Here is a 1,234-nt window from a genome sequence, read left to right on the forward strand (position 1 = left end):
AATTTTTCTTGCTTCCAATCCTTATAAACTCTTTATGGGACAATGATACATGAGTAAGGAATCTCTAGATAACAAATTTAACTCATGTTTCATGGGATTTTAGAAATTAGAAGAATGTATCATGAGACTACTAGCTCCCTTTTTATATTTCTTCAATAAAAAGGATCACATATGCCTAATTCCCTCCTTAGCATGCAGAATCTATCTTTACTCAATGGTTTCGTAAATATGTCGGCTAATTGTTTTTCAGTGCATATATGCTCAATACATATATTTCCATTTTGCACATGATCCCTAATAAAATGGTACCTTATTTCTATGTGTTTGGCTTTAGAGTGCTGAACTGGATTTTTAGTAAGATTGATGGCACTAGTATTATCACACTTAATAGGAATATTATCTAGTTTAACTCCATAGTCCTCTAGTTGTTGCTTAAGCCATAATACTTGAGCACAACAACTACCAGCAGCTATATATTCAGCTTCAGCTGTGGACAGTGCCACTGAATCTGCTTTTTGCTAAACCATGATACTAAGTTATTTCCTAAGAATTGACATGTGCCACTTGTGCTCTTCCTATCTAATTTGCATCCGGCAAAATCAGCATCTGAATACGCAAGCAAATTTAGACAGGAGTCCCTTGAGTACCATAGCCCTATATTGGTAGTTCCTCTTAAATATCTAAGGATTCTCTTAACAGCACTTAAATGTGACTCCTTAGGATCCGATTGGTATCTAGCACATATTCCTACACTAAATACAATGTCGGGTCTACTAGCAGTAAGATAGAGCAAGGATCCAATTAGTCCTCTATAGAGCTTGATATCAATACTCTTCCCTTTTTCATCCTTGTCTAGCTTGCTAGTGGGATTCATTGGAGTGCCTACTCCCTTATGATTTTCATTCCCAAACTTCTTTAGTATTTCCTTTGTATACTTAGTTTGATGAATGAAAATGCCTTCTTTAGTTTGTTTGATTTGTAATCCTAGAAAGAAGCTTAGTTCTCCCATCAAACTCATTTCAAATTCTCCATGCATTAAATCAGCAAATTCTTTGCAAAGAGTATCATTTGTGGCACCAAAGATTATGTCATCTACATATATTTGTACCACTAATAGATTTTTGTCCTTTCTTTTGAGAAATAGAGTTTTATCTACATTTCCTCTACTAAAGTCATTATTAAGCAGAAATTTGCTTAGTCGATCATACCAAGCCCTAGGTGCTTGCTTTAATCC

The sequence above is a fragment of the Phoenix dactylifera genome, chromosome 1, assembly GCF_009389715.1.
Source record: "Phoenix dactylifera cultivar Barhee BC4 chromosome 1, palm_55x_up_171113_PBpolish2nd_filt_p, whole genome shotgun sequence".
Lineage (NCBI taxonomy): Eukaryota > Viridiplantae > Streptophyta > Magnoliopsida > Arecales > Arecaceae > Phoenix > Phoenix dactylifera.